This window comes from Dama dama, chromosome X (assembly GCF_033118175.1).
Source record: "Dama dama isolate Ldn47 chromosome X, ASM3311817v1, whole genome shotgun sequence".
In the NCBI taxonomy this organism is placed as follows: domain Eukaryota; kingdom Metazoa; phylum Chordata; class Mammalia; order Artiodactyla; family Cervidae; genus Dama; species Dama dama.
In genome coordinates this window covers 65,562,983-65,587,821 of record NC_083714.1, presented here as the reverse complement: position 1 = coordinate 65,587,821, position 24,839 = coordinate 65,562,983, and the positions used below count along the sequence as shown (strand labels likewise).

At 38.6% G+C, this 24,839-nt stretch overlaps 1 pseudogene; it reads left to right on the top strand.

Moving 5' to 3' along the window:
• The first annotated feature begins 7,276 nt into the window (after positions 1-7,276).
• Positions 7,277-9,625, top strand: LOC133052303 (MAGUK p55 subfamily member 7-like; annotated as a pseudogene).
• Positions 9,626-24,839: the final 15,214 nt, after the last annotated feature.

Here is a 24,839-nt window from a genome sequence, read left to right as displayed (position 1 = left end):
ACCATATCTTATACTACTTTCACCTAAAGAGGATTAAGTGCTAGGCTGCTCAATAAAAGCTTGTGAATATGGAATAAAAATAACATAGGCTAACTGGGCTATCAAGCAAGATTGAATGTTTTCATTAATTCATTGTTTTAAGGAGGGAAAAATTCAGAACATTTTCTACTTCTTATAATTTTATGTGTTCTCTTATAGAAAAAAATGTAAGTGAAATAGTAATAAACTCAAATAAGTGCAACTAGAATGGTGTATTTGCTGTTAAAAGCACACATAAGGACTATTATGGTAGACTATATCCATGAACTGTAGTCATAGCCATGTTCATAAAAAGCTCAGGGACTTAAGCATGCTTGAACTGCCCAAGACTAACAAGGCAACTCTGTGCCCTATTTCTGACAAATGGCATGTCAAAAAAAGAAAAAGTCAGAGACTATCAATATCAGAAAACTCAAGGTCCAATTACTCAGAAAGATGATGCTTTTTTATAAACTCAAATATGCTTTAGAACAAAATGTGAGTTGTGATCCCAGTCTACAAATTTGATTCATGAAAGGTAGTAAAGCTAGCATAATGCCAGCTATATACTGCATAGGGAGCCCTAGCTCTGCCTTGGTTCCTGACTTATTTGCAAAAGATATAAGGCCAAAAGATTAATTCAATAATTCTTCCCACCATGTGCCAGGCACTGTTGAAAGCATTATAAGTACAATGTTGAATACTATAAGCAAAGTCCATGTCCTCAGGGAGTCTGTATTCTACCTACTGGGGAAAGACATATTAAGTAATTAATTTGTTTCAATATAATAATCATATAACAAGTGATAAAGTACTGGGTGCTATGAAAGCATAGATGAAGAATATTGAAATGACAGTGAGAGATCAAGTCAGATCTTCCTGAGAAATTACACGAATACCTAATAGATGGATTGAAGTTGACTCAGCATAGAGGGAAGTGGGGAGCTGAGAAGAGTAGAGGTGAAGAATATTTCAAGGAAAGGGAACAACAAATGCAAAGGTATCAAGATGGAAGCAGCTGCAGAGGGGAAATTAGAATTCTGGACAGAATAGATGAGTTTTCAGAAAAATGTATATTCACAAAAAATAACTTGAGAAATACCTGACTTACATAAAACTAGGCTTAAGAGGTAGGTTGAGGTGATGTCATGAATAGTTGTGTGCTGAACATTTTGAACCACATTAATAATTTTAGAGCAATAAGATGTCATAAAAGGATTTTGAGCAAGATAATAGCATGATCGGATTTAGGTTTTCTTAAAAAATATCACCAGTCCCAGGAGTAGAGACAGAGTGAAGACAGGTTGCTCAGCTGGGATACAATTCACTTCTTTCCTTTGTCATGTTTTCATTTGTAGGGAGCATTGTGCAGTATAATAACTACTACTGATGATAAATAGTAGTTTCACATGTAGTACATTCACATGTAGAAGAATGAAACCCCTACCCTACACCACTTACAAAAACTAACTCTAAGTAGATTAAATATGAAATGAAAGACTGAAAAAACATAAAACTCCTAAAAAATGATAGGAAAAAAGCTGCTTGACATGGGTTTGGCAATGATTTTTTGGATATGATACCTATGAGCACAAGCCACAAAATAGAAAATACATATAGTGAGACTATATCAAACTAAAAAGCTTCTATATAGCAACAGAAATAACCAACAAAATGGAAAAGTAACTAACTGAATGGGAAGAGATACTTGCAAATGATATATCTATTAAAGGGTTGATGTTCAAAATATATAAAGAACTAGCACAACTCAATTTCCAAAAAACCAAAAACTGGTACATGAAAAGAGGATAAATATCCCTAATTATTAGAGAAATGCAAATCAAAACCTCAATGAGGTATCACCTCACATCTGTCAGAATGAAAGTGAAAGTGAAAGTCACTTAGTTGCATCCGACTCTTTGTGACCCCATGGATATACAGTCCATGGAGTTCTCTAGGCCAGAATATTGGAGTGGGTAGCCTTTCCCCTCTCCAGGGGATCTTCCCAACCTAGGGATGGAACCCAGGTCTCTCACATTGCAGGCAGATTGTTTACCAGCTGAGCCACAAGGGAAGCCAAAAAATATTGGAGTGGGTAGCCTATCCCTTCTCCAGGGGATCTTCCCAACACCAGGAATTGAACCAGGGTCTCCTGCATTTCACATGGATTCTTTACCAACTGAGCTATCAGGAAAGCCATTTGTCAGAATGGATATTATCAAAAAGACAAGAAATAACACGTGTTGGCGAAGATATGGAGTAAAAGGGACACTTGGGCACTGTTGGTGGGATTGTAAATTGGTTCAGCTCCTATGGAGAACAGTATGGAGTTTCCTCAAAGAAATAAAAAAAAAAACCTATCATATGATTCAGCAATTCCATTTCTGGGAATATGTCTGAAGGAAACAAAAGCACTGTGTGGAAAGATATCTGCACCGTCATGGTAACAGAATTATTTAAAATATCCAGCACATGGAAACAACTTAAGTGTTCCTCAATGGATGAATGGATAAAGACGTTGTAGTATGTATATTCAATGGAAACATTGTTCAACTCTTAAAAATGAAGAAATCCTGTCATTTGTGACAGCATGGGTGGAACTTGAGGGTGTTATGCTAAGTGAAAAATACTGTACGTGAAATATAAAAAAATTTTCTTAAAAAAAGAGAGGAAGAATGAAAAAAACAAACTTATAGAAAAAGAGACTAGATTTGTAGGTTATCAGAAATATGGATGGTGGAAGGGTAGGGGAATTGGATGAAGGCAGTGAAAAGGTACAGACTTCCAGTTATAAGATAAATACATTCTGGCAATGTAATGTACAACCTAATGACTAGTTAACACTGCTGCTGCTGCTGCTGCTAAGTCGCTTCAGTCATGTCCGACTCTGTCCATAGACGGCAGCCCACCAGGCTTCTCTGTCCCTGGGATTCTCCAGGCAAGAATACTCGAGTGGGTTGCCATTTCCTTCTCCAGTTAACACTGCTACAGGGTATATGAAAAATTTTAAGATAGTATATCCTAAGAGTTCTCATCACAAAAAGAAAAATTCCTTTTTTTCCTCTTTTTAAAAATTTTGTATCTATATGAGGGCTTCCATGGCTCAGATGGTAAAGAATCCGTCTGCCAATGCAGGAGACATGGGTTCAATCCCTGATCCGGGAAGATCACACATGCCACAGAGCAACTAATAAGCCTGCATGCCACAACTATTGAGCCTGTGCTCCAGAGCCCAGGACCCACAACTACTGAGTCCATGTGCCAAAACTAATGAAGCCTGTGTGCCCTAGAGCCAATGGTCCCCAACAAGAGAAGCCACCGCAATGAGAAGCTCACGCACGGCAACTAGAGAGTAGTCCCTGCTTGCCACAACTAGAGAAAAGCCTACACACGCAACGAAGACCCAGTATTTCCAAAAATAAATAAATAAAAACCTCTTATTAAAAAATTCTATACCTATATGAGATGATGAATATTAACTAAACATTGTAGTAATCATTTCACAATATATGTGAGTCAAATCATGATGCTATGTACTTTAAACTTATGCAGTGCTATATCTCAATTACACCTCAATAAAAACCAGGGGAAAAAAATGAGAGCTAAAAGATAAGTACAGTAAGAGTAAGCTAAACAAAAGAAAGTGTTAGTTGCTCAGTTGGGTCTGACTCTTTGCAACCTCATGTAATCCGCCAGGCTCCTCCATCCATCGAGTTTTCCAGGCAAGAATACTGAAGTGGACAGCCATGCCCTCCTCCAGGGGATCTTCCTGATCCAGGGGATCGAACCCAGGTCTCCCACATTGCAGGAAGATACTTTACCATCTGAGCCACCAGGGAAGTCAAGCTAGGTAAAGAGGGAGGCAAAAAGTATCACAGGCAGAGGAAACACTGTGTGCAAAGATTGGGATTTCAGAAAGAGCAGCATCCATGGTAGATACGATTGATAGCCTCAACATCTTTTCTTGCCCAGAATATGATTTCAAATTTGGTCAGATATCCAAATAGATCTCTGGATAATCAGGAGAATTTTGATTAGTTTAAACTAGTGTGTGGTATTCCCTTGCTGACTATTAATTTGTTCATCCCAATACAATTTTAAGGGAAAGACGTAGTCCATGCTTCAAGGAGAGATTTTTCCTTTCTCTCTCCTGCTGGATGTGATTTCAAAAAAAAAAAAAAAGCAACAACTTATAACCCTTATTTCCCTTGCTACACCAGCCTTAACATGCCAAACTGTAGAGAGTTTAACACAAAACTGAAATAAATTGAAATATTTCATAGTAGTAATTGAGTGACAATTGATTTCTATCATATCTAGAGCCTTCCATTCTTTGGACCTCTAGTTTTAGTTCATATTCTCATTACTTGAGCTAGTTTGAGTAGGTGTTTTCTATCTAAAGTCACAAGTATTCTGACTGATAGAGTATTTGACAGGGTAGAAGCAATTCAGTATAACAAGACTATGAAGTAAAACAAAATACAGCTGGAGAAGTAGGCAGAGGCAAAGTCTGTGGGCCTTGTTTCTGCAGGCAATACACACTAAGTTCAGGGCATCTATATAGAAAGAGTTCTTCCACCAAATAGGCACACAATGAGTGATAGAAAAATATAGCAGACTTATGACATTTAGAAATTGGTTCTTATAAACACCAAAGCTCAGTCCATTTAGTTACTTTATTGTGTTTACACTAAATCCATTTTATTTTTATTCTACATCAGAGATAAGTTATATATTTTGTGAGGGTTGAGTAACTGCCTTTTGAGTACAGTAAGGGATATGGAAATAATACTGGAGAGCTTGATACTGTTTAGTGGTCACAGTCAAATCCTAAAGGCCTTTAAAAAATTACTCCAGAATGAAAAAAAAATGTAATAAGGTAGGGAGAACTGATCTAGGAGATCAAAACCTTCCAATTACATGAAGAACAGATCAAATAAAATGAAAAACCAAAGTTTAGAAGAAAACTGTGAGCTGAAAAAAGGTCAATATAATACAAAATAAATTAGGCAAGATCAGATATTTCCTGATTAAATTTTTTAAATTCATGGTAAGACTTATGAATATCTAGCTATGTAAAACATTACCCTATTTACATTACTGATAGTGTCAGGAGAATCAAGAAATACCATTTCATACCTAACATTGACAAGATAAATATAGGTATATACATGGCAGAAATCAACACACTATTGTAAAGCAATTATCCTCCAATTAAAACTAAATTTAAAAAAGCACTTTCATCTAAAAAAATAAATTTTAAACACAAAGGTAAATTTATAAGATGCTTAATTTCTTCCAAATATCTGAAAAAAAACCACAGAAAAATATAGTACATTAAATCAACAGCATAAAGATATGAAAATATTAAAGCAAAAAGAGGCTATTGAGGATAAAGCAAATGTAAATGAGTTAACGCCTCTAATAAAGTTTCAGACTGAATTGATAAGAAAATACTATTGCAACTTATGAGAGACATCTAAAGTGCCTCAGAAGTTAAAACCATTTTTTAAATGAGCAAAGATATAATAGAAAAATATAATGTATAGGTGGTGATGAATAATAATCAAAGAAGAATTCAATAAATGAGGCAGAGTCACTTTACATTGAAAAACTAGGGTATGGTCAGTGAATAGCCCTACATAGTAATTAACAGTGTGGCCAGATTCTGTACTACTGTTTTCACATGCATTAACTAATTTAATGTTCAGAACATCACAATGTGGTAGACATGGTAATTATTCCCATTTTACAGATGAAAAAACTGAGCACAGAGAGGTTGAATGAATTGTTCAAAGTACTCACTGTTAAGAGCACATATGGGATTTGGACCTAGGTCTTTATAACTCGCTCGAAGAGCACTGAGACACTACCGTATTGTATCTGAAAGGTTAGTCCTTGCTTACTAAACATGCAAACTCCAGGAGTCACCTCAGATGTATTCTAGAGCTCTGAAATTTGCATTTTAACAAGTACTCCAGTCGATTCTTATGCATGCTAAAATTTGAGAGCTGCTGCACTACATGTGCTACGTCCAAGAAAATGAGAGAAACACAATTGAAGTGGAAATCTCTAACCCACACTTTCTGTCTTAGATTAAGTAGAAAGAACAATAAATGATCTAAATATTAATCAGGCTGTCATAGCAAACTTAAAAGACTACAGAGAATATATATTACTTTCAACCACTCTTTTTACATTTATAAAATTGATCATACATTTAGATTCTAAAAGAAATTCCAAAATCCGTGATGATAAAGACGACAGTATTTGATCACAATGTGCTAAAACTAAAACTTAACAATTGAAAGGAAAAGACACAACTAGTTATAATTAAAAGCAAAACACATTCCTAAATAACTACAGATTGTCCCTAACTTAACAATGGTCAGACTTAAGATATTTTGACTTTACAGTGGTGCAAAAGCAGTACACATTGAGTAGAAACTGTACTTCAAATTTTATATTTTGATCTTTTCCTGGGCTAGTGATATATGGTGTGATATGCTTTCATGATGCTGGGCAATGGCAGCCAGCCCCAGGTCCCTGTCAGTCAAGAGATCATGAGGATAAACAACTGATACACTTACAATGCAAATTCTTACAACACGATTCTGTTTTTCACTTTCAATACAATATTGAATAAGTTACAAGAGATTTTCAATACTTCATTATAAAATAGGCTTTGTGTTAGATTATTTTGAACAAATGTAGGCTAGCGTAAGTGTTCTAACCACACTGAAGGTAGGCTAGGTTAAGTGAAGATGTTCTGGAACTCGGGTGTCTTAGATGCATTTTTGACTTAACAATATCTTCAACTTATAATGGGTTTAGTGAGATGTAGCTGCATGGTAAGCTGAGGAAGATCTGTATTTAATCAACTAAGAAAACCCAAAGATACAACTATAGAACTACAATGAGAATAATAAACATAAAAATGTTTGAGTCCACCTGCCAAAATGAGAAAGATAGAAAATAACAAGTGTTGGGCTCGTGAGTCCTGCTCCTGCCACGGCAGCGCTGAACCCGCAGGCTGCTTGATAGTCCTTAGCGGTGGCCGCGGTTGCAGCCTCGGTACTTCAGCCCGGCCTGCAGACACCGGAGAGGGAGCTCCTGCCGTGGCCATGGCCACCCGGAGCAGAAATGGCCTGCACGGGGACACAGACCTTGGTAGTCAGCCCGGGAGTGGCTGCAGGGGTTGGCATCTTGGCCACCTTCCAGGGGAGTGAGTTGGCAGCACCCGGCTGGCCCCAGCATCATGCCCGCTCTGTCCACAGGCTCAGGGAGCTGTTGGTGGCTTTGCCAGCCCAGATGCAGCCACACATGAACAGCCAGAAAGACCCGACCTTCCTCTGGGATGTGTTCGGTGAAAAAAGCCTGCATTCGCTAGTCAAGATTCATGAGAAACTTCACTACTACGAGAAACAGAACCCCATGCCCATCCTCCAGGGCGCGGCAGCCTTGGCCGATGACCTGGTGGAGGAGCTTCAGAACAAGCCAATAAACAGTGAGATCTGAGAGGGGCTGAGAAACTACTGTCAAAACCCAAGGTGAAGGCTTTGCTCTCTGTGCATGACACTGTGGCTCCAAAGAATTATGATCCTGTGTTGCCTCCTATGCCCGATGACATTGACGATGAGGAAGACTCGGTGAAAATCATCTGCCTGGTCAAAAATAGAGAACCACTGCGAGCCACTATTAAAAAGGATGAACAGACTGGGGCCATCGTGGTGGCCAGAATCATGAGAGGATGAGCTGCAGACAGAAGTGGTATTATTCAAGTTGGCGATTAATTTGGGGAGTGAATGGGATACCTGTCGAGGGTAATGATCCAGGAAATAATCTCGATCTTGGCTCATTCTCAGGGTGCAATAACATTTAAGATTATACACGGCATCAAAGAAGAGGCACCATCGAAGGAAGGCAAGATGTTTATCAAAGCTGTCTTTGACTATGACCCTAATGAGGATAAAGCAATTCCATGTAAGGAAGCTGGGCTTTCTTTCAAAAAGGGAGATATTCTTCAGATTATGAGCCAAGATGACGCAACGTGGTGGCAAGCAAAGCATGAAGGAGATGCCAACCCCAGAGCAGGACTGAATCCCTCTAAACCTTTCCAGGAAAGGAGACTGGCTCTGAGACGACCAGAAATATTAGTCCAGCCCCTGAAAGTTTCCAGTAGGAAATCATCTGGTTTTAGAAGAACTTTTCATCTTAGTAGGAAAGATAAGAAAACAAATAAGTCCATGTATGAGTGCAAGAAGATGACCAGTATGACACAGCCAATGTGCCCACGTATGAGGAAGTAACACCCTATCACCGGTAGATGAAGGAGAAATACAGACTTGGTTGGTCTTGGTTGGTCCTGTTGGAGTAGGTTTGAATGAAGTGAAACGAACACACAGCAATAAGGTGTGACAGTGCCCTATACCACCAGACCAAGAAGAAGCCAGGAGAATGATGGTATTGAATATATTTTCATTTCCAAGTATTTGTTTGAGAGGAATAAGTTTATTGAATATGGTGAATATAAAAACAACTATTACACAAGTATAGACTCAGTTTGGTCTGTCCTGGCTAAAAACAAAGTTTGTTGGATGTTCAGCCTCATACAATGAAGCACTTAAGGATACTAGAATATAAGCCATATGCGATATTTATAAGGCCTCTGTCAATAGGGCGTTTGAGGGAGACAAGAAAAAATGCAAAGATTATCTCAAGCAGAGACGACCAAGGTGCTGCGAAGCCCTTTATGGAAGATGACTTTCAAGAAATGATTAAATCTGCCCAGATAATGGAGAGTCAGTATGGCAAAACTATAGTAAATGATGGCTTAAAGCTCAACATTCAGAAAATTAAGATCATGGCATCTGGCCCCATCACTTCATGGTAAATAGATGGGGAAACAGTGGAAACAGTGGTAGACTTTATTTTTTTGGGTTCCAAAACCACTGCAGATGGTGACTACAGCCTTGAAGTTAAGACACTTGCTCCTTGGAAGAAAAGCTATGACCAACCTAGAAAGCATATTAAAAAGCAGAGACATTACTTTGCCAACAAAGGTCCATCTAGCCAAGGCTATGGTTTTTCCAGTAGTCATGTATGGATGTGAGAGTTGGACTATAAAGAAATCTGAGCCCTGAAGAATTGATGCTTTTGAACTGTGGTGTTGGAGAAGACTCTTGAGAGTCCCTTGGACTGCAAGGAGATCCAACCAGTCTATCCTAAAGGAAATCAGTCCTGAATGTTCATTGGAAGGACTGAAGCTGAAACTCCAAAACTTTGGCCACCTGATGCGAAGAGGTGACTCATTGGAAAAAACCCTGATGCTGGGAAAGATTGAAGGTGGCAGGAGAAGGGGTCGACAGAGGATGAGATGGTTGGATGGCATCACCGACTCAATGGACATTAGTTTGAATAAACTCCAGGAGCTGGTGATGGACAGGGAGGCCTGGAGTCTATGGGGTTGCAAAGAGTCGGACATGACTGAGCGACTGAACTGATAGTAAATGATGATCTTGCTGTGGCCTTCAATGAGCTGAAAAGAACTTTTGACAAATTGGAGACAGATACACATTGGGTTCCAGTGAACTGGTTACATTCATAACTAAGGGAAGTTTTCCTAATTATCTTTTTTTTTTTTTTTATAGAGCTCATGATTAAATCAGTTACCATTTTGGTGGTAGGGTTTTTTAAATCTATATCACTGTTAGACATGTACAATCTTGGTTAAAACTGAATATTTGTTTTATTTGTATCTTTTTACAGTCTTATTTCAAACACAGTGTTTGAGTATGAGATCCAGAATTAAAATGTGCTCAGTACTGTATTCTGAGCAGAACTTTGAACCTTCTGGCTGTCTTGAATACAGAGCTCTACCTCCAAGAGGAGGTTGAACTTTTTATAGAGAAAGTTAGCTAGAGAATATACATGGATGTCCAGTGCTTCCGCTGGTCTCAGACGTGGTCGCTGCCTTTGCATTTGCATGTTAGCCATTGAAGATGCTAAGTTTACAGTGTTGAGCAACTCCAGACAAGACAGTTTAGGTGTATTTTGGGTGGATCATCGTAGATGCGCCTGGACTGGCATTAAGGTGGAGTCCTCTTACCCTCCCAAAAGTGCAACTGTTTCTCTTACATAGACACATGTAGTCACAGTGTGTGTGCTCAAGAATCTCTCTTTAAAGGAATTACTGAAAATCTGCCTTAGTGAGTGGCCTTCATGTTATAGTTTGAGAAGGCTTTGTGATTACATATACAAGTGACTCAACAAATGCTTAATAAGGGAAGGTAGGCTTTGAAAATTATTATATATGAAACTAAAAACCTTTCCTTATGGCTTAATCATAGTTAGAATGGTGATTACAGACTCAAAAGCACTGATTACAATGGACAATTTTGTTAATAGATTCTCAGACCTTTCTTTCTGGACTCACCTGACTTTGCATGTTCCCAGTAGATTACAAGAACGCATCCTATTCTAGATGTAGGTTTTACATGTTACTGATACAGTCAAAGAAAATGTGATCATTTTCCCAAATATGTGCAGTTGATCACCATATTGAAATTGCACTATAAGATGTATAAGATGAGAAGGAAACGGCAACCCACTCCAGTATTCTTGCCTGGAGAATCCCAGGGACAGGGGAGCCTGGTGGACTGTCGTCTATGGGGTCGCACAGGGTCGGACATGACTGAAGCGACTTAGCAGCAGCATAAGATGTATTTTAGAAAACTGTTCATGTAATGTTAACTTATTTCTTTGTCATCAAATTATTTCTTAACATTGGCCAGATACCATCCTAATCTTGCTGTTTTTAAAGAAGTTTAAGAAAGACTCTTTTTTAAAAAAATTAATTAATTTATTTTAATTTTAACTGGAGGCTAGTTGCTTTACAATATTGTAGTGGATTTTGCCATACACTGACATGCATCAGCCATGGGTGCATTATATTGTAAATATGTAGATGGGATCTCTCATTTTTCTTTGATACTAGTGATCTTCAGTGAGTAAATTATATAGCTCAAAATACTAGAAATGTGCATAGTTGTATAAGAGAATATGTGTCTCATTCTTGCATGCAGTAAGACCCTGCCACTCAGAATCATCGCATCTGTGACTTTCAAACAGAAAAAAAAAATTTTCTTTTGATTTGTAAAGAGAGTTTAGATGTCTTGTTTAAAGAAAAATAAGTGTAGTGAAATTTTGTATATTTTTATCAAGTATTTGAAAGGCATATTTTGAAAAATTATCATATGAGGCTATTCATAAAACAAATTGTAAGTAAAGATGTCATAATTTAAACTAGTAGCTTTTTAAGTCAGGGTCAACATTCCATGTAAATATTTTTTTTTCATTTATTTTTATTAGTTGGAGGCTAATTACTTTACAATATTGAAGTGGGTTTTGTCATACATTGACATGAATCAGCCATGGAGTTACATGTATTCCCCATGTAAATATTTTGACCTTTGTTTGTACTCAGATCCACACATGCGCTCTGTGCACATCTGATACATGACTTACCAGGTTTCCTTCATATGTGTGAGATTTCATACCTGATACACAATCCAGCTAAATAGTTAGATAACCAATGTTACCTGACAGCCTAATCCAAACAGCAAGTTCTAAGTTAATTAAGTAAATAGCAACCAGTACAGTTTAAAAAGGGGTTTGGGGTTGCCAAGTCTAATACTGAAGCCATACTTCATGGTTGTGTGGCTGGTCTAAGAAAGTACAAGTCTTCCTTGGATGGTTTGGGTAGGATATTCTTTTTGAACACTGATTGAAATTTCCAAAAATTGATTTCCTAGGGAATGAATTATAATTTAGATAGTCCGAATTCTTTGTTCAGAAATAGAACATGGTTTGTTTTTGTTTTTGCCTCAATTCTTTACTATGGAGGTAGAGATAATGTAATAAAAATGGAATCCCTTTTGGTGGTGGGGGTGGTGATGGAATTGTTTAAAAATATAATTGTCCAATCTCTCTCCCTTTTTACACTAAAGCTGAACAATATTTTTTAAAATAATGGAAAGGGGAAATTCAGCAATTTCAAAAATCTTTCATCAGTAGTACACATATGTGGCCTTGCTAGTGACGTCCACATGGCCATCTTGATGCTTAGAAAGAGATTCAGTCTCTCTTTAATTTAATAAGGCAGGGCTAGGAGCTCCATGGGCTTGGTGATAAATGTTGCAAAGGGCTCTTGATCCTGTACTTGGTGTACCCCTGGATCCCTCTTGAGGGAGGAAAGACTGGTTCTTTAGACAGCCTGCTCCCAAGACAGTGTCAGCCACTATTTGAGAGAACAGGAATATTTATTTTTTTAAGTCCAAATATTTAATATACAAGATTAAGAAGATAAGTCTGTATTCCCATCATTAACAAACTGGACTCTGTTTGCTTTTTTTTAAGGTAAAACTGAAATGCCATTTTTTACCATTATTTTACTTATCAGCATAGACATTATTGATATCTTTAAGGCTGATCTTCCTGGTATCATGTAATGACTAAATGTATCTAACTTGTAATAATTTAAAGTTGACAAGCATATAAAGGAAAACTATGTTGTTAAAAGTTTCCTGAAGATATAGATTTTTATTAATTTTCTTTTTGACGAGTAAGAGTTTACAATTAAAAGTAATGGGAAAACTTTGAGCATAATAAAGTGTCTTCAAATTAAAAAAAATAACAAGTGCTGACAAACTATAGAGCAAGTGAAACTGTCACTCATTGCTAATGGGAGTGAAATAGGTATAATCACATCAGAAAATGCTTTGGCAGTATCTACTTATGCTAAAATTATATGCGTGCTCTATGATACAGCAATTCCTCTCTTATATTAATAACCAAAACACTGTGTTCAAGCTCTCATGCGTACTCAGTTGTGCCAACTTTTTGCTGCCCTATAATCTGTAGTCTGCCAGGCTCCTCTGTCCATGAGATTTCCCAGGCAAGAATATTGAAGTGTCTTGCCATTTCCTACTCTGGGGGAATCTTCCTAACCCAGGGATTGAATCTGTGTCTCCTGCATTGACAGATTCTGCATTGACAGATTCTTTAACATTGAGCTACCTGGGAAACCTGTTCATGTGCTCAGTTCAGTTCAGTTCAGTTCACTTGCCCAGTCAGGTCCGACTCTTTGTGACCCCATGGACTGCAGCACGCTAGGCCTCCCTGTCCATCACCGATGGCTGGAGTCTATGCAAACCCATGTCCACTGAGTCAGTGATGCCATCCAACCATCTCATTCTCTGTTGTCCCCTTCTCCTCCTGCCCTCATTCTTTCCCAGTCTTTTCAAATGAGTCAGCTCTTCACATCTGGTGGCCAAAGTATTGGAGTTTCAGCTTCAATATCAGTCCTTCCAATGAACACCCAGGACTGATCTCCATTGGGATGGACTGGCTGGATCTCCTTGCAGTCCAAGGGACTCTCAAGAGTCTTCTCCAACACCACAGTTCAAAAGCATCATTTCTTTGGTGCTCAGCTTTCTTTATAGTCCAACTCTGACATCCGTACATGACTACTGGAAAAAACCATAGCCTTGACTAGACGGATCTTTATTGGCAAAGTAATGTCTCTGCTTTTTAATATGCTATCTAGGTTGGTCATAACTTTCATTCCAAGGAGTAAACATCTTTTAATTTCATGGCTGCAGTCTCCATCAGCAGTGATTTTGGAGCCCCCCAAAATAAAGTCAGCCACTGTTTCCCCATCTATTTGCCATGAAGTGATGGGACTGGATACCATGATCTTAATTTTCTGAATGTTGAGGGTTTTTTTTTTTATTTTATTTTTTGAATGTTGAGTTTTAAGCCAACATTTTTACTCTCCTCTTTCACTTTCATCAATAAGCTCTTTAGTTCTTCTTCACTTTCTGCCAGAAGGGTGGTGTCATCTGCATATCTGAGGTCATTGATCATTCTCCCAGCAACCTTGATTCCAGCTTGTGCTTCATCCAGCCCAGCGTTTCTCATGATGTACTCTGCATACAAGTTAAATAAGCAGGGTGACAATATACAGCCTTGACATACTCCTTTTCCTATTTGGAACCAGTCTGCTGTTCCATGTCCAGTTCTAACTGTTGCTTCCTGACCTGCATAGAGGTTTCTCAAGAGACAGGTCAGGTGGTCCGATATTCCCATCGTTTCAGAATTTTCCACAGTTTATTGTGATCCACACAGTCAAGGGCTTTGGCATAGTCAATAAAGCAGAAGTAGATGTTCTTCTGGAACTCTCTTGCTTTTTCAATGATCCAATGGATGTTGGCAATTTGATCTCTGGTTCCTCTGCCTTTTCTAAAACCAGCTTGAACATCTGGAAGTTCACGGTTCACGTATTGCTGAAGCCTGGCTTGGAGAATTTTGAGCATTACTTTACTAGAGTGCAATTGTGCAGTAGTTTGAGCATTCTTTGGCATTGCCTTTCTTTGGGATTGAAATGAAAACTGACCTTTTCCAGTCTTGTGGCCACTGCTGAGTTTACCAAATTTGCTGACATATTGAGTGCAGTACTTTCACAGGACCATCTTTTAGGACTTGATATAGCTCAACTGGAATTCCCTCACCTCCACTATCTTTGTTCTTAGTGATGCTTCCTAAGGCCCACTTGACTTCACATTCCAGGATGTCTGGCTCTAGGTCAGTGTGAGTGATCACACCATCGTGATTATTTGGGTCATGAAGTTCATATGCTCACCAGCCCCCAAATAGAAATTTCCTAAATACTCAATTTAGAATGGATAAATGAATTGTGGTATGCTTACACAACTGAATATTATAGAGTAAGAGACATAACAACCTACAACTAACTATATGAAACAATACAGATGAATTTTATAAATATAATGTTGCATGAAAGAAAGAAACCACATACAAATGCATACATTCTGTATAACTACAAAAACAGTCAAAGCTAATCCATGCTGTTATAAATTAAGACAGTGGTTACTTTGGTGGTAGTGACTAGAAAGTGTTCTGAAAGGGGCTTCTGGGATGCTGGTATTATACATGTGTAAATAGAAAGAGAGCATGATGCAAAATTATTTATGTTTCTACTTTTACAAAATATATATTTTTGAATATACATGAAAACATTCGTGTAGTAGACAGAATAATGCCTGCCTCCCCAACCAAAGATGCCTATCTCTCTCTCTCCTAGAAGTGTTAGTCACAAAATTCATGTTGCTGTCCAAGGGATTCTCCAGGTAAGAATACTGGGGTGGGTTGCCATTCCCTTCTTCAGGGGATCTTCCCAACCCAGGGATCAAACCCAAGTCTACTACCCTGCAGGTGATTCTTTACTGTCTGAGTCACCACAGAAGCCCCTAAAGATGCCTTTGAGTGCCCTGATTTTCAAAACCTGTGAGTATGTTCCCTTACGTGGTAGAAAGAACTTTGCACATGTGATTATGTTTAAGGGCCTTAAAATGGGGAGATTATCCTGGATTATTTGAACGAGCTCAATCTAATAACATGGGTCTTTCAAAGCAGAGAATCCTTCCCCGCTGTGGTCAGGGGGAGCTATATTTATATAGCTCACAGAGAGGTAACATTGCCGGCTTTGGAGGAAAGAGAACTTTAGCCAAGGAATGTGGGTTACCTCCAGAAGCTTAAAAATGAAAGAAAATGAATTTTCCTCTAGAGCCTCCAGAAAGGAATGCCGCCCTGTAGGCACCTTGATTTTTAGCCCACTAAGACCTTCATCTGATTTGTGACCTACAGAATTGTAAAATAATAAGTCTGTATTATTTCAAGTCTCTATGTTTTTGATGATTTGTTATGGTAGCCTCAAAGAGAAGCCTAACAACGCAGTTTGGAAGAAAATAACACCAAGACGAGTGTAATTAGAGTGATTGTCTCTGGGTAGTGGAATTACAGGTGATTTTTATTATGATGTTTTTCTTATGCACATTTGATTATTTCCTTAAGATTTCTTGAAGTGGAATTATTGAGTCAAAGGCTACAAATATTTGTAAGTGCCTTGAAATTCAATGTGAATTCCCTTTAAAAAAGGTTGTACCAATTCCTACTCCTATCTAATATTTCTTTTTGCTGAAACTTTTGGTGACTTGGTTATGCCAGTTCTCTCTCATTCACTTTATGAGCCCCAAGTAAATAAATAAAACAACAGTAAAATACAGAGCCGAGAAAAGAAGCAAAACTGAAATACAAGTCAGATACTCTATTTTCACGTTACCTTGTAACATATATCTTTGGGGCCACTTCACCATACAGAAGAGCATGCTCATGGATGATGCTTCTAAGCCACTCAAGGTTCTCTTAGGACTTCAGTTTAATATTAGTACTTACTTTCTCACCACTCTGTTGAAATTAAGAAGGGCCAGCAGCTTCTTCAAAGTTTCAGAATAGCTTCTTCTTGGAACATCCTGAAGTGTCCTTCCTTTTAAAAAGCCATTTCTTTAGAACATAACCTCCCTTCTAGCCTTTTTTTTCTTCTTCTTTCTTTCTTGCCTCATACCTCTCTCCCTGAGATTCTCTCTGCAACAGGCTTCCAAAGTGAGTCTCTAAGTATCTGAGGATTTAACAAGTTGGTACTTCTCTAGGACTTGATGCGTCTCTCCCTGTGGGGAAGGGGAGGGCATGCTTTTTAGCTGATTCCAATCGAGACACTCACCCTATAATGGAAAAGCTATAAAAAGAATGTGTGTGTATATATATGTATAACTGAATCACTTTGCTGTACAGCAGAAACTAATGCAACATTGTAAATCAACTGTACTTCAATTTAAAAAATTCAGAAAGAAACAACATTTCAATGAATCTAAAAAAAAAAAAAGACACTCCGGCTGGTAAGTAACTTTAAGGTATGGATTCAAGAGACAAATTTTGAAATTGAAAAAAATACATGTGATCCTTATAATTTGCTGTACTGTATGTTTCTAAAAACTATTATAAAATGATTTAAGCATGTATTATCATGTAAAAAATGCAGCTATTATGATCCTAAGTCAAAGACATGAAAAAAAAAATACATATTCCACATTAAATTAATAATACTTTCTTGGATTTTTAGAACTTAGAAGACACATGAGGAGGATGATTTAAATAACTCATTTGTCTTTTAAAAAGCTGTTCAAGTAATTTCCAGCTGATGTGTACTTTTTGTTTTGATAAATCTCCCAACACTAAGGAGTGACATTTAAAAATCATTCCTCTGACCTTAGAAACGCTCTCAAGTACTAAGTGCTCAACAGATGTTTGCTGTTCTTGATGATGATGGTATTTTCAGACCAAAAAACATGTTCAAATCTAAGGACTGACACATCATTTCTCCCCGTCATCCTCTCCTGCTGCTCTCAGTTTATTTAAAACTACAGATAGAGCTAATCAACCTCGGATTGCTGTTAACAGGAAGCACTGCTGCTGCTGCTAAGTCGCATCAGTCGTGTCCAACTCTGTGCGACCCCACAGACGGCAGCCCACCAGGCCCCGCCATCCCTGGGATTCTCCAGGCAAGAGCACTGGAGTGGGTTGCCGTTTCCTTTACAGGAAACACTAAGTGGTGTTAAATCTTTTTTAAAAATTATTTTATTTATTTTTAAAATACCAGCCTTCATTACCAAAGTGGTAGAGCAGCAGCTGTATTCAGTGGGATTATTTCATGTGTGACTGCCCTACTGTAGGGGGCTTCCCAGGTCACACTAGTGGTAAAGAACCCGCCTGTCAATACAGGAGACATAAGAGACGTGGGTTCAATCCTTGGGTTGGGAAGATCCCCTGGAGGAGGGCTTGGCAACTCACTGCAATATTCTTGCCTGGAGAATCCCATGGACACAGGAGGCTGGCGGGCTACAGTCTATAGGGTTGCACAGAGTCAGACACAACTAAAGCAACTAAGTATGTCCAGCCTGGCATTTCACATGATGTACTCTGCATATATGTTAAATAAACAGGGTGAAAATATACGGCTTTGACATACTCCTTTCCCAATTTGGGACCAATCTGTTTTCCATGTCCAGTTCTAACAGTTGCTTCTTGACCTGCATACAGATTTCTCAGGAGGCAGGTCAGATGGTCTGGTATTCCCATCACTTGAAGAATTTTCCACAGCCTGTTGTGATCCACACAGTCAAAGGCTTTGGCATAGTCAATAAAGCATAAGTAGATGTTCTTCTGGAACTCTCTTGCTTTTTTGAAGATCCAATGGATGTTGGCAATTTGGTCTCTGGTTCCTCTGCCTGTGCTAAATCCAGCTTGAACAGCTGGAAGTTCACTGCTCACGTACTGCTGAATCCTGGCTTGGAGAATCTTGAGCATCACTTTGCTAGCATGTGAGATGAGTGCAATTGTGCAGTAGTTTGAACATTCCTTGGCATTGCCTGTCTTTGGGATTGGAATGAAAACTGACCTTTTCCAGTCCTCTGGCCACTGCTGAGTTTTCCAAATTTGCTGGCATATTGAGTGCAGCACTTTCACAGCATCATCTTTTCAGATTTGAAATAGCTCAACTGCAATTCCATCACCCCCACTAGCTTTGTTCAGAGTGATGCTTCCTGAGGCCCTCCTGACTTCGCATTCCAGGATGTCTGGCTCTAGGTGAGTGATCACACCATTGTGGATATCTGGGTCATGAAGATCTTTTTTTCTATACTTCTTCTGTGTATTCTTGCCACCTTGTCTTAATATCTTCTGCTTTTGTTAGGTCCATACAATTTCCGTCCTTTATTTTGCCCATATTTGCATGTAATGTTCCCTTGGAATCTCTAATTTTCTTGAAGACATTTCTAGTCTTTCACATTCTATTGTTTTCCTCTATTTCTTTGCACTGATCACTTTCTTATCTCTCCTTGCTATTCTTTGGAGCTCTGCATTCAAATAGGTATATCTTTCCTATTTTCCTTTGCCTTTTGCTTCTCTTTTTTCTCAGTTATTTGTAAGCTATTTTGCATTTCTTTTTATTGGGGATGGTCTTGATCCTTGCCTCCTGTACAATGTCATGAACCTCTGTCCATAGTTCTTCAGGCACTCTGTCTATCAAATCTAATCTCTTGAATCTATTCGTCACTTCCACTGTATAATCATAAGGGATTTGATTTAGGTCATACCGGAATGGTCTAGTCATTTGCTCTGACCCGTGCCTTCTCCTGGCAAAACTCTGTTAAACCTTGCCCTGCTTCATTCTGTACTCCAAGGCCAAATTTGCCTCTTACTCCAGGTATCTCTTGACTTCCTACTTTTGCATTCCAGTCCCCTATAATGAAAAGGACATCTTTATGGTTGTTAGTTCTAGAAGATCTTGTAGGTCTTCATAGAACCATTCAACTTCAGCTTCTTCAGCATTACTGGTCAGGTCATAGACTTGGATTACCGTGGTACTGAATGGTTTGCCTTGGAGACGAAAAGAGATCATTCTGTCGTTTATGAGATTGCATCCAAGTACTGTATTTTGGACTCTTTTGTTTACTATGATGGCTACTCCATTTCTTCTAAGGGTTTCTTGCCCACAGTAGTAGATATAATGGTCATCTGAGTCAAATTCACCCATTCCAGTCCATTTTAGTTTGCTGATTCCTAAAATGTCGACGTTCATTCTTGCCATCTCCTGTTTGACCACTTCCAATTTGCCTTGATTTATGGACCTAAAATTCCAGGTTTCTATGTGATATTGCTCTTTATAGCATCAGACTTTACTTCCATCACCCGTCACATCCATGACTGGGTGTTGTTTTTGCTTTGGATCTTTCTCTTCAATCTTTCTGGAGTTATTTCTCCACTGATCTCCAGGAGCACATAGGGCACATACCAACTTGGGGAGTTCATTGTTCAGTGTCCTATCTTTTTGCCTTTTCATACTGTTCATGGGGTTTTCAAGGCAAGAATACTGAAGGGTTTGCCATTCCCTTCTCCAGTGGGCCACATGTTGTCCAAACTCTCCACCATGACCTGTCCGTCTTGGGCGGCCCTACACAGCATGGTTCATATTTTATTTGAGTTTGACAAGGCTGTGGTACCTGTGACCAGATCGGTTAGTTTTCTGTGATTGTGATTTTCAGTCTGTCTGCCCTCTGATGGAGAAGGATAAGAGGCTTATGGAATCTTCCTGATGGGAGAGATTGACTGAGGGGGGAACTGGATCTTGTCTGATGGATTGGGCCATGCTCAGTAAATCTTTAACCCACTTTTGAAATAGTTATCAATGACCCAGTAGGAGAGACACAAAAACCTCCTAAAAATGCTTTTGAGATGCATCCTGAGCAATTTATTTTATATATATAATTAAGCCTACTTTTTCACTCTCCTCTTTCACTTTCATCAAGTGGCTCTTTAGTTCTTCTTTACTTTCTCCCATAAGGGTGGTGTCATCTGCATATCTGAGGTTACTGATATTTCTCCCGGCAATCTTGATTCCAGCTTGTGCTTCCTCCAGCCCAGTGTTTCTCATGATAACATAAGTTAAACAAGCAGGGTAACAATATAGAGCCTGACACACTCCTTTCCTGATTTGGAACCAGTTTGTTGTTCCATATTCAGTTCTAATGGTTGCTTATTGACCTGCATACCGATTTCTCAGGAGGCAGCTAAGGTGGTCTGGTATTCCTATCTCCTGAAGAATTTCCCACTGTCTGTTGTGATCCACACAGTCAAAGGTTTTGGCATAGCCAATAAACAGAAGCAGATGTTTTTCTGGAACTATCTTGCTTTTTCAAGGATCCAACGGATGTTGGCAATTTGATCTCTGGTTCTTCTATCTTTTCTAAAACCAACTTGACCATCTGGAAGTTCACAGTTCACGTACTGTTGTTGAACATCTGGAAATTCAACATGAAGTTGTTGAACTTGTTGAACTTGTTGTTCAGGGTTCACATATCGTGAATGTACTGTTCATAATTCACATACATTATATATATATTTTATATAATATAATCTACCAAGTGGTAAATATCATCTTTTAAAAAGGAACTTCCATTTTTCTCTCTATTATGAAGACAGGCATAAGACAGTATCTGATTGTGTTGGAGAAAGTGAAAAAGTGAATATGTTTGAGTAGAAATAATGTGTGAGCCTCTAGAAAGCAAAGGGAAAATTGAAACAACAAGGCAAGTGCATTGTACAGCTTTAAACCCCACATCTACATCCTTTCATCAGATGTCTTGCTTTTTTTCTTTTATTAAATACAAGTCAGCTTTCCCTCTTCTCTTAATGTCACTCATTCAATTGCCCTTACCTATTTCAATGTCAGAAAGAAGCTTTCTCATTCAACCTTACTCTTTTCAGGAATATCAGTACTTGTCAACTTCCATTTCACTTGAACATTTCTTACATATTCATTCTCTTCCCTCCACTAACTCATTCCTCTTGGCTGTTAAGCACAATCAAGTCTTTGCATATCTGGAAAAAAAAACACCCACAAAACTCCACAACTCCCCTTTTCAACCCTGTGACTATTTAAATGGTATTTATCCTTAAGCTAGCACTTACTAAGCTTTTACTGTGTTTGGGAAAGTGGATCAAACTCAACTGTTTACATGAGTCATTTTATTTAATCCTCAAACCTGCCTTATAAAATAGATAATATGATCCTCAATTGACAGAGAAAACTGAGGCGCTTGAGTTTAAGCAACTTACCTCCAAATCATGCAAGTATTTAGTAGTGGAGCTGGGACTTGAAAGCGTTACTCTCTGAACCTAAAACTCAAGATCTTAACCACTGTGCTGGGTATTCTTTTTTTCATTCTCTCTTTCTCTCTCCATCTCTCCTTCTCTTTATATACCTCCCTTCCTCTCTCTCTCTCCTTCCTTCTTATCCCTCTTTCCTTTCTTATTTCCCTCTATCTCCCTCTGTTTCTTTTTTCAGAAGGATATTCATAGCATCTATGTTTTCTCTACCTCACTCATTAACTTCTGGCAGTGATTTCTGCTTCCACAACTGCATTACAATTATTCTATCAAGAAATGCAAAAAGGCAAAATGGCTGTCTGAGGAGGCCTTACAAATAACTGAGAAAAAAGAGAAGCAAAAGGCAAAGGAAAATAGGAAAGATATACCTATTTGAATGCAGAGCTCCAAAGAATAGCAAGGAGAGATAAGAAAGTGATCAGTGCAAAGAAATAGAGGAAAACAATAGAATGTGAAAGACTAGAAATGTCTTCAAGAAAATTAGAGATTCCAAGGGAACATTACATGCAAATATGGGCAAAATAAAGTACGGAAATTGTATGGACCTAACAAAAGCAGAAGATATTAAGACAAGGTGGCAAGAATACACAGAAGAAGTATAGAAAAAAAGATCTTCATGACCCAGATATCCACGATGGTGTGATCACTCACCTAGAGCCAGACATCCTGGAATGCGAAGTCAGGAGGGCCTCAGGAAGCATCACTCTGAACAAAGCTAGTGGGGGTGATGGAATTGCAGTTGAGCTATTTCAAATCTGAAAAGATGATGCTGTGAAAGTGCTGCACTCAATATGCCAGCAAATTTGGAAAACTCAGCAGTGGCCAGAGGACTGGAAAAGGTCAGTTTTCATTCCAATCCCAAAGACAGGCAATGCCAAGGAATGTTCAAACTACTGCACAATTGCACTCATCTCACACGCTAGCAAAGTGATGCTCAAGATTCTCCAAGCCAGGATTCAGCAGTACGTGAGCAGTGAACTTCCAGCTGTTCAAGCTGGATTTAGCACAGGCAGAGGAACCAGAGACCAAATTGCCAACATCCATTGGATCTTCAAAAAAGCAAGAGAGTTCCAGAAGAACATCTACTTATGCTTTATTGACTATGCCAAAGCCTTTGACTGTGTGGATCACAACAGACTGTGGAAAATTCTTCAAGTGATGGGAATACCAGACCATCTGACCTGCCTCCTGAGAAATCTGTATGCAGGTCAAGAAGCAACTGTTAGAACTGGACATGGAAAACAGATTGGTCCCAAATTGGGAAAGGAGTATGTCAAAGCCGTATATTTTCACCCTGTTTATTTAACTTATATGCAGAGTACATCATGAGAAATGCTGGGTTGGATGAAGTACAAGCTGGAGTCAAGATTGTTGGGAGAAATATCAATAACCTCAAATTTGCAGATGACACCACCCTTATGGCAAAAAGCAAAGAAGAACTAAAGAGCCTCTTGATGAAAGTGAAAGAGGAGAGTGAAAATGTTGGTTTAAAACTCAACATGCAGAAAAGTAAGATCACGGCATCCAGTCCCATCACGTCATGGCAAATAGATGGGCAAACAATGGAAGCAGTGAGACACTTTATTTTTTGGGGCTCCAAAATCACTGCAGATGGTGACTACAGCCATGAAATTAAAAGACGCTTGCTCCTTGGAAGAAAAGCTATGACCAACCTATACAGCACATTGAAAAGCCAAGAGATTCCTTTGCTGACAGAGGTCTGTGTAGTGAAAGACATGGTTTTTCCAGTAGTCATGTGTGGATGTGAGAGTTCGACCATAAACAAAGCTGAGCACCAAAGAATTGATGCTTTTGAACTGTGGTGTTGTAGAAGACTCTTGAGAGTTCTTTGGACAGCAAGGAGATCCAACCAGTCAATCCTACAGGAAATCAGTCCTGAATATTCATTGGAAGGACTAATACTGAAGCTGAAACTCCAAAACTTTGGCCACCTGATGCGAAGAACTGACTCATTGGAAAAGGCCCTGATGCTGGGAAAGAGTGAAGGCGGGAGGAAGAGGGGATGGCAGAGGATGAGATGGTTAGATGGCATCAGCAACTCGATGGCCATGAGTTTGAGCATGCTCTGGGAGTTGCTGATGGACAGGGAACCTGGCCTGCTGCAGTCCATGGGGTCACAAAGAGTCAGACACAACTAAGAAACTGAACTGACTGACCTGAATCTTCTAAGCATCAAATTTGAAAATTTTACCCCCTCTCTTTATTCCAGTCTGATTTTATTCTACCTTTCTACAGCATTTAACAGAGCCTATCAAAACCATTGTTTTTCTGAATCTTTTTTCCTCTTGGCTGTATGAACACTGCACAGTTCTAACTCTAATGTGATCTCTTAAAAAATTCAATTATTTACTCATTCCTTAATCTATTTATTCATTCAGTAAATATTGATTGACTATCTATCATGTGTTGGTCTTGTTCTATGTGGTAGGAATATTACCAAGTACAAAACAAAGTTCTGGCCCTCAGAGAGCTTACATTTTAGTGGAGGTCATGAGGCAATGCAAAATATTTTTTAGAAAGTAAAGTATATAGTGTGTTTATATATAAAAAAGAGGTGTTTTTGGGGAAAGAGCATTCAGGCAGAAGAACAGAAAGTACAAAATTTTTGAGGTGGGAAGAGCATGGAAGCCATTGTTGTTGGAGTGCTGTGAGCAGGAGGAGAGAGGTGGTTATGTTGTCAGAGAGGTAGACAGGGACCAGGTTACCTAGAGTCTTATAGAACATAAAAGGAAGTTGGCTTTTGCTTGACAGTCAGAAAATAAGTCATTGGAGAATTTGAAAAAGTGGTAACATGACACGGCTATTATTTTTAAATAATCACTTTGCGTGTTGCCAACAGATGAGAGGAGGACAAAGACAGAAGCAGGAAAACCAATGAAAAGACTATTGTAGTAAATACCAGTGAGCAGTAATTATCATTTAACAAAGCTTGGTAACAGTTGAAGTTGTGATTTGTAACTGAATTAGGGATATATTTTGAAGGTAACCTAACAGGATGTGTAATACTAACAGACCATCTGTGTGGTCTGAGACAATGAGAGAAGTCATGAGTTTTGATCTGATTTATTGGAGATCCATGTGTTGTAGAAAAGGAAAATTCTACATGTAATGAATATAAAATTGCAAATAAAAATAAGATATGAAGACAAATATTTATT